This window comes from Physeter macrocephalus, chromosome 12 (assembly GCF_002837175.3).
Source record: "Physeter macrocephalus isolate SW-GA chromosome 12, ASM283717v5, whole genome shotgun sequence".
In the NCBI taxonomy this organism is placed as follows: Eukaryota; Metazoa; Chordata; class Mammalia; order Artiodactyla; family Physeteridae; genus Physeter; species Physeter macrocephalus.
This window is the reverse complement of record NC_041225.1, coordinates 77,604,018-77,612,137: the sequence shown is the minus strand read 5'-3', so window position 1 is coordinate 77,612,137 and position 8,120 is coordinate 77,604,018. Positions and strand designations below refer to the sequence as shown.

Sequence of the window (8,120 nt, the reverse complement as noted above, 5' to 3'; positions counted from 1 at the left end):
ATTGACATGTATACACTGATGTGTATAAAATTGATGACTAATAAGAACCTGCTGTATAAAAAAATTAATTAAATTAAATTTAAAAAATTTTTAAAGAAACTAAACTTTCTTTGGGTTATTTGTATGCAAGTATGTTAATATAAATGTTTCAGACATTACATGAAATTCCTAAAAATCTTATATGTTCTGGTATAATGTTATAAGTCATAATTCTAGTTATTACTTTAAAATGTATATCTCAGAAATAACTAAATTTCCTTGTCAACTGCATTATTAGGAACTTTCATCAAATCTTTAACCGTGGTCATTTTTAAGTCTTTTGTCATTATAGACAGTTCTGGGTGTACTCTGATGCTTTTGCAAAAATGTTCCTATAAAAGGGTTTCATCTTCAAGGAATTCATGGAAAAGACTGACAAGTACAGGTTTCTGGTAACTGACTATACTGCTGAACTGAATGAATAAGCATTTTCAGAACTCTAATGGAAAACTGATGAATTCATAAAAGTGCTAACAAAAGATCAAGATAAAAAAAATTAATTACATGGGACTGAGTGAACTGATGAGGATGATTATAATTTTCGTGACTTTTTTTATTTTTGAATAAAAAATATGTGATAAAAAAGATTAACTTACTGGTGAGGTATTACTTATAAAAATAAGTTAAAAAATCAAGAAAATGATAGACTTCATCTGTTTTCTTTTCTAATATCTGTACGTTGGAGGAAGATGTAATGATATTCCTGGCACGTCATTTTGCCCTCCGGAACCATCAAACACTGTAGATGTGATTAGGTAGAATTATTTAAATATGGTCGTGTATCTTTACCTTTCTGATCAATCACAATTTCTGGTTGTTGTTGTTTTTTTAATAAAGAGTTTTTGGTTTTGTTTTTGTTTTTAAAAAAAAATTTAGTGGAGGGGGAGAAATATTTTATTACAGTCACTAAAAGGTAAGGATTAATTTCCTTTTAGAAAGGGGGACATAGTGCACATTTTACAGTGCAATATAAAAAGTATTGGGCTTCCCTGTTGGCGCAGTGGTTGAAAATCCGCCTGCCAATGCAGGAGACACGGGTTTGAGCCCTGGTCCGGGAAGATCCCACATGCCGCGGAGCAACTAAGCCCGTGCGCCACAATTACTGAGCCTGCATGCCACAACTACTGAAGCCCGTGCACCTAGAGCCCGTGCTCCGCAACAAGAGAAGCCACCGCAATGAGAAGCCCGCACACCGCAACGAAGAATAGCCCCCGCTCGCCGCAGCTAGAGAAAGCCCGCGTGCAGCAACGAAGACCCAATGCAGCCAAAAAAAAAAAAAAATTATAAAAAGTATTACTAGCAGAATAATACTATCACACTAAAAATGGAACTTATTACTTATTCAGTAAAATGGCCACTTGCTCCTAATCAGTATCATAATTCACTAGACAGATCTGAGGTTTCCTTAAAGGTTTTGCTTTACTGATCTTCCCTGGGTTTGTCATTCTCATTTCCCACATAGTTTGACACATGGAGCAGCTGCTTGCTATAGCATATGAAGAGTGCAGTAATCTAACACAAAGAAATGTCACAGAACCAAAAACCTATAATATACACAGTATTTTTAAAGGGAAAGAACTTTCTAGTAAGAATGCTCAATGGGTATGTCTTTGAAGACAAAATATTAATGTCAGCCTTAAAATATCACTTAATATAGTAAGAAAAATTCCTTTCATGAGGTTTGACTTTCTATGTAATTCATAGCCTGGTTCTTTCTTATAAACCTTTGAAAAGTGTTGTGAATAGAATATATTATACTTGGGATTCCAAAAGCTTTTTATTATTCATTAACAATTTGAGGATTACAAGATTACACTTCAGGTAATTTAGAAAAAGATTTTTTTAAACTGAAGTATAGTTGACTTACAATATTGTGTTAGTTTCAGGTATACAGCAAAGGGATTCAATTATATTTTTAGATTATTTTCCATTATAGGTTATTAGAAGATATTGAATATAGTTCCCTGCGTTATACAGTAAAGATTTTTTGCTTATCTATTTTATGTATAATAGTCTGTATCTGTTAATCCCATACTCCTAATTTATCCCTCCCTCCCCTTCCTCTTTGGTAACCATAAATTTGTTTTCTATGTGAGTCTGTTTCTGTTCTATATATAGATTCATTTGTATTATTTTTTAGATTCCATATATAAGTGACATCATATAATATTTGTCTGATTTACTTCACTTACTATGATATTCTCTAGGTCCATTCATGTTGCTGCAAATGGCAAAATTTCATTCTTTTTTATGGCTGAGTGTATCCCACATCTTCTTTATCCATTCGTCTGTTGATGGACACTTAGTTTGTTTCCATGTCTTTGCTATTATAAACAGTGCTGCTATGAACATTGGGGTGCATGTCTTCTTGAATTAGAGTTTTCATCTTTTCCAGATATATGTCCAGATGTGGGATTGCTGGATCATATGGCAAATCTATTTTTAGTTTTTTTTGAGGAACCCCCATGCTGTTTTCCATAGTGGCTGTACCAATTTACATTCCCACCATCAATGTAGGAAGGTTCCCTTTTCTCCACACTTTCTCCAGCATTTATTATTTATAGACTTTTTGATGATGGCCATTCTGACTGGTGTGAGGTGATACCTCATTGTGGTTTTGATTTGCATTTCTCTAATAATTAGTGATGTTGAACACCTTTTCATATGCCTGTTAGCCATCTGTATGTCTTCTTTTGAGAAATGTCTATTAAGTCCTTTTGCCCATTTTTTGCTTGGATTATTTGATTTTTTGATATTGAGTCATATAAGTTGTCTGTATAGAATAAGATTTTTAAAATGTGGATGCTGGGGCTTCCCTGGTGGCGCAGTGGTTGAGAATCCGCTTGCCGATGCAGGGGACACGGGTTCGTGCCCCGGTCTGGGAAGATCCCACATGCCGCGGAGCGGCTGGGCCCGTGAGCCATGGCCGCTGGGCCTGCGCGTCCGGAGCCTGTGCTCCGCGACGGGAGAGGCCACAACAGTGAGAGGCCCGCGTACCACAAAAAAAAAAAAAAAAAAAAATGTGTATGCTGATGTGGAATCATATCTAAAGATGTTGTGCCCATATATAACTTACCTTTAAATTTATCTAAATTCTTATAAATATCTCACAGTTTTTGTTTGTTTGTTTGGCCATGTGGCACAGCTTGTGGGATCTTATTTCCCTGATCAGGAATTGAACCCAGGCCCTCCTCAGTAAGAGCGCAGAGTCCTAACCACCGGACCACCAGGGAATTCTCACAGTTCATTTTAAGGCAATAAATTGATTAACATGTTCACTTTAAAATATTATTTCTAAACTCTTTATTAGTATCAAGTGGAAAGAATTTATACCTTTATTATAGTAAGAGGTAATTTTAAATTAAGTTATTTAATAACTCACCAAATCAGTTTCTTGTCACATAGGGTAACATGTTATTACCAAACAACTTTGCCTCCCGTCAAAGAGAAACAAATCATTGCACAAGTCTCAAAATTTTTGTGAAAATAAATATTTAGGAAAGTAAACCATAGATGTAATTAAATCCCAATGAAATACATTAAACAATTATTGGAGAAGTAGCTATTACTCTGACCATCAAGTTTGGTATAAGAAGTAAACAGTTTAGCCCTAACTGCCCTCAGCCGGCCGGTCAGCCGGCTCTGTTATGGCGATCTGCAGCCCCAGCATCGTGATTAGCAATAATTAACCAGCTTATGACCTAGATTTATTTTGTATACCTAATCGTTATGCTGAGGATTTGGAAAAGGTGTTTATTCCTCATGGACTAATTATGGACAGGACCGAACGTCTTGCTCAAGATGTGAAGAGGAGATGGGAGGCCATCACACCGTGGCCCTCTGTGCGCTCAACGGGGGCTACAAATTCTTTGCTGACCTGCTGGATTACATCAAAGTACTGAAGAGAAATAGTGATAGATCCATTCCTATTACTGTAGATTTTATCAGACTGAAGAGCTACTGTAATGGCCAGTCAACAGGCGACATAAAAGTAATTGGTGAAGATGATCTCTCAACTTTCACTGGAAAGAATGTGTTGATTGTGGAAGGTATAATTGACACTGGCAAAACAATGAAAACCTTGCTTTCCTTGGTCAAGCAGCATTGATCAAGGTTGCAAACTTGCTGGTGATAAGGACCCCTCGAAATGCTGGATACAGACCAGACTTTATTGGATTTGAAATTCTAGCCAAGTTTGTTGTAGGATATGCCCTTGACTATAATGAATACTTCGGGGATTTGAATCATGTTTGTGTCATTAGTGAAGCTGGAAAAGCAAAATACAAAGCCTAAAATGAGAGTTCAAGTTGAGTTTGGAAACATCTGGAGTCCCACTGAAATCACCAGTAAAATTATCAAATGTTCTAGTTCTGTGGCCAGATGCTTAGTTGAGCTTATTGCATGTAACTTCTTAGAATTTTATCTGTTTTGTATTTTAGAAATGTCAGTTGCTGCATTCCCAAACTCTTTATTTGCACTATGAGCCTATAGACTATCATTTGTTTTTGGATGGATTGTTGTTTGACTCGTGAATGAAAAACCTCTTAAACCACACCACTATGGAATGAAAATATTGACATTGTATATGTAAAAAACATTTAAAGAGAAGAATATATTAGTTTTTTAACTGGTAGTTTACTTTTTATATATTCAGGAAAGAACAGAAGTGATTGAATATTGTTAATTATACCACTGTGTGTTCAGAAAAGTAAGAAACAGTCAGTTTCATATCAGTCACAGCACTTAGAAGTATCGTTATGTCGGATAAACCATATGTCCTGGAATTATTTTAGTAGGTTTCAGTAGTATTAACTGTAATTTCCCACTTGTTCAAATTATTTTTGGTGAATCTTTGTTAACAGATTGATCTGTATCTTTTAAATACAGATCAATAAGTTCCAAAAACCTACCACTTTTTGAATTCTTCAATATAAAAATCCTTAAAATAAAGGCTGTCTCTTTAAAAGAGAAAGAAAAGAAGTAAACAGTTTAACTTTATAGGGTTATTTATTAACCTTTTTTTTTTACATCTTTATTGGAGTATAATTGCCTTACAATGGTGTTAGTTTCTGCTGTATAACAAAGTGAATCAGCTATACATATACATATATCCCCATATCTCCTCCCTCTTGTGTCACCCTCCCACTCTCCCTATCCCACCCCTCTAGGTGGTCACAAAGCACCAAGCTGATCGCCCTGTGCTATGTGGCTGCTTCTACAGGGTTATTTATTAATCTTGCTGGAAATGATTCCCATGATTTTGAGAATGGAGACTCCGTACTTCTCTTTAGATCCTTAGTAATAGGTTTAGAATATGGGAAACCCAAATTATACTAGTCTCTTGATTCCACAAAAGTAGATTCCCTTCTTTGTTCTGCAGTATTTCACCAATGTGATTGTTTTTTATAAATATTGTGAGAATAAACTAACAAAGTAATATTTGGAAAGTTTTTCGAGCCCTTTGGACCACAATAATGGCAGGATTCTTTCCAAACCACAAGTTTTTCCTCTCAAAACCCTTCTCTATTTTTGTACCATCATTGCCTCTTCCTCTCTATTTTTAATAAGATTTATTTCAAACTATGAAATGCATGGTTATTGTAGGAAATTTGAATAATAAATATAAGTTAAAATACCCATAATTCGATCAATTTTTCCTCCAGAATTTTGATGAAATAATTGCAGTCGGAACAAGATATGTTACATTTTTTTTCAATGCTAGGAAAAAATCTTTAAAAGAATTCATGCACGCAAAAAAAAAAAAAGAGAATTCACGCAGGCTTTTGACAAATTTGGTTAACACTCATGGACCATTTTATGGTTAATTGCATCCACTGGGAAAGCAATAGAGGTATTGCCTCACAGATACAGTTGAATTCAGAAACTTAAATGCTAGCATGATTTCACTCCATTGTAGGTATTCCTTCTTCACAAATATCATTTTAATAGATGTGTCAATGATAACTATCACTTATAGAAAGCCTTATTTAATGATATAATCTTTACATCAACCATACGAGTACATTAGCACTAGCTCCACTTTACGAAACAAAGGTTTGAAAGCAACCGCGTAGCTCTTAGGTGAAGTGAGAATTTGACGGGATTTGAACACTGCTCTCTCTGCTTCCAAAGGCATCCTTTCCACTACAGCCCAACACCTCACCATGAATATCATAATCTGCTTAACTAGGTCCTGTGGTTGGGCATTTCAAATGCTCCCCCCACCTTCTTTTTTTTTTTAACTAAAATCAATAATGTTAGAAGTAATATCTTGGAGTATGAAACTTTGTTTTTATGATTATTTCCCCAAAATAGAGCTTAAAATCTGGATTAGTGTGTTAAAGGCAGGAATTTTTTTTTTTTTTTTTTTTGCGGTACGCGGGCCTCTCACTGCTGTGGCCTCTCCCATTGCGGAGCTCAGGCTCCGGACGCGCAGGCTCAGCGGCCATGGCTCACGGGCCCAGCCGCTCCACGGAATGTGGGATCTTCCCGGACCGCGGCACAAACCCGTGTCCCCTACGTCGGCAGGCGGACTCTCAACCACTGCGCCACCAGGGAAGCCCGGCAGGAATATTTTTAAGGCAATTTGTACACAGTGTTAATTGCTTTCCTCAGTGAGATTGTTCAAATTATCCATTCAGCAGAACATGAGGCTTCCTGCTCCACTGTGCTCTTTATAAAAATCTTGGTTAATAGATCAAAATTGACTCTTTGTTGCTAACTTTAAAATTGTTTTGGTTGCTATAGTTAACTGTGTTTTAATACATCAATTCTCCATTCTACAGAGTGAAGGCTGGCTAAGTCTCTGAACTAGAAATGGGAAGATAGGGGAATGGTCTTTAGACTTTTTATTCCCTTTATTCATTCAATGGTTATCTAGTTCCTATTCTAGGTCAGGCATTGTGCTAGTGTTCAGGATATAAAGATGAAAGCCCATCCCTGACCTCAAAGAGCTTGTGAACTAGCAAGAGAAACAGACATAAATAGACTGTAGTACAGCGTGACTGCCACTGTGACCAAAGTAACACAGAAGAATATGCTTTGAGAAACACAGAGGAGGGCACTTAAACCAGCTTCAGGGAGGTCCTAGAAGCCATTTTGGAGGTGCTGAGGGCTGAGCTCCACCTTGAAGAGAAGTTAGCCAGCTTTTTCCTGACATCCCCAACCAGAATTAATTGCTTCCTCATCTATGTTCCTTTACTAAAATATAGTGTACTTATTTGTTTTCGCGTCTCTCGCTTGGCTGATCTTCTTGATGGGGAGGGACTATATCCCTAATTAGCCCAAGACAATGCCCCAAAATGAGTAGGAATGCAATTAATATTTGTTGAATTATTTTGAAATTCTACCCATATAGCGATTTCCTCCCATACCTTCCTCTTGACATTTATACAAATATGTGTGGTTTTTCTTTATATTGTAAAAATAATACTGTTCACCACATACCCATCAGAATGGCTAAAAGGAAAGCATGGAAAATGACAAGTGCTGGTGACGGATTTGGAGCAACAGAAATGCTCATACATCACTGGAGGCAGTAGAAATTGGTACAGCCATTTTGGAAAAGTGGCAGTATCTATTAAAGCTGGGTTGTACCTCATAAGCCAACAATTTCATTCCTAGGAACAAGTTCAACACAAATGCATGCATATGTTCACCACAAAGCATATTTTCACCAAAAGCAGCACTACTGATAGTAGCTCCAAACTAGAAAATACACAGATGCTCATCAGCAGTAGAACATTGTGGTATGGCCACAGCGCAAGGAAAAAGAATCTACACTTAACAATATGAAGGAATTTCATAAGAATAATTTTGAGGGCAAAGAGCTAGTGGTTTTTTTAAGCACTTATTGGATGATTACTTTTATATAAAGAATAAAAATAGGCAAAACTATTCTATGCTATAGAAGTCAGGAAAGGTCTGTGAGAAGTGGAGGGTTAGTCACTGTAAGGGAATAGGCATGGAGAGCTTCTGCGGGTGCTGGTAAGGTTCTGTTTCTTTTTTTTTTTTTTTTTTTTTGTGGTATGCGGGCCTCCCTCTGTTGTGGCCTCTCCCGTTGCGGAGCACAGGCTCCGGAC

General features: G+C 36.6%; 1 pseudogene; it reads left to right on the top strand.

Moving 5' to 3' along the window:
* Positions 1–3,686: 3,686 nt before the first annotated feature.
* On the top strand, positions 3,687–4,332 carry LOC102979958 (hypoxanthine-guanine phosphoribosyltransferase-like; annotated as a pseudogene).
* Positions 4,333–8,120: the final 3,788 nt, after the last annotated feature.